A 1,344-nucleotide genomic window follows, 5' to 3' on the forward strand; every position below is an offset into this window, starting at 1 on the left:
CCATAAAGAACAACAAAAGTCATAAAAACTTAAATGGAGAACTAGAAAATTTTCGTAAAATTTTTAGAAATTTTTGATTTTGTTTCTGATAAAAAAAACGTTGTTTTTTAATATGTTTTAGTGATAAACTTTTTAGGTTGGCTATAAGACTAAACTAGCACTAGTAATAAAGGGGTCCAAAAACTCTTCAAATTCCAAAATTAGAAATTTTTGATTTCTGATTTTTTGGCAAACTTGTTTTAGTGTTTTTCTCAGTGACATTTTCAGGTTAGATAATAGTCACAAAAATACTCGAAAAACCTAATTGTAAAAATTAGAAATTTCAGATTTCTGGTTTAATCAAAATTTTAGAAATTTGTGATTTCTGATTTAAACAAAAATTTTCTTCTTACGTGCATATTTCTTAGTGAAATTGTAGACAATTATTGGTACTAGAAATACCATAAAAATGAAGAAATTTCTTCTGGTCAAAAATTTGGTTGCAAAATGCCCACCGAAGCATAACCCTCCTCCTTATTATCCAACACTCAACCGTGAAACTTTCTCACTTCTTCATTTATCACCCGGAAACCCATCGAGGTCACAAGTCAACTGTCACTCCAACCCATAATTACACCCATTATCACATTTCCAATGGTCAAAATTCTAAACAAAACGTAAAACTGGCTACTTTCACAACACCTCTTGCACAACTTCTTGTGAACTTTAAAACAATGCGATCGCTTGCGATGATTTAATCAGGTCAGAAGACCCATTGGGTCACTATTACCTTTCGGATTCGATGGTCGGGAGATGGGACAGAGACGTATCCATATATCGGTCACTTATGGGCACTTTTTTCACTTGATACCAGTTTTTCACCACACATTGTCACAAAAGTTGAGACGCGATGGTACTAATGGGTGAGAATGCAGTGCCGCACCTGTCGTTCTACCTACGAATGGGTAGCGGTGCTTCCTGACCCAGGTGACTGTCCAGGTAGATGGTGGAATGGTGATGGGCGGCGTGGAGGCGATGGGCGATGGTATGGACCCAGCAATGGGCCACTGCGTGCATGGTAGGCTACAGAACCGGCGCAAACTACCATTTTATAATTAAAAAATTAATTAAAACATTAATATTAAATTAATTCGTTCTAATTTATTTGTAAACTTTTCCAATTCTAATTAATTCCAGGGTTAAGTACAAAAATACCTAATTAACAATCTGGTACCTTTGAAATATACAGAAACTCACAATTTTGTACAATTAAAAGTAATTAAAATTTACAATTAAATTTTAATTCAAATTAGACTAATTCAAATTAAGTTGTCATTTACTTTGCACTGTCATTATTTAAATATT

General features: G+C 33.7%; 1 protein-coding gene across 1 annotated transcript in view; it reads right to left on the reverse strand.

The window, feature by feature from the left end:
• The window catches only part of LOC123009723 (cadherin-99C), a 28,445-nt gene extending 27,481 nt beyond the window's left edge, over window positions 1–964 (reverse strand). Inside the window, exon 1 of the mRNA XM_044406209.1 lies at window positions 770–964. The gene's annotated coding sequence lies outside the window, so the exon portion shown is untranslated. The remainder of the gene's footprint in view (window positions 1–769) is intronic.
• Window positions 965–1,344: the final 380 nt, after the last annotated feature.

Source organism: Tribolium madens, unplaced genomic scaffold (assembly GCF_015345945.1).
Source record: "Tribolium madens isolate multiple individuals breed KSU strain unplaced genomic scaffold, Tmad_KSU_1.1 Scaffold_7;HRSCAF=85;Tcas5.2_LG10, whole genome shotgun sequence".
Classification (NCBI taxonomy): Eukaryota; Metazoa; Arthropoda; class Insecta; order Coleoptera; family Tenebrionidae; genus Tribolium; species Tribolium madens.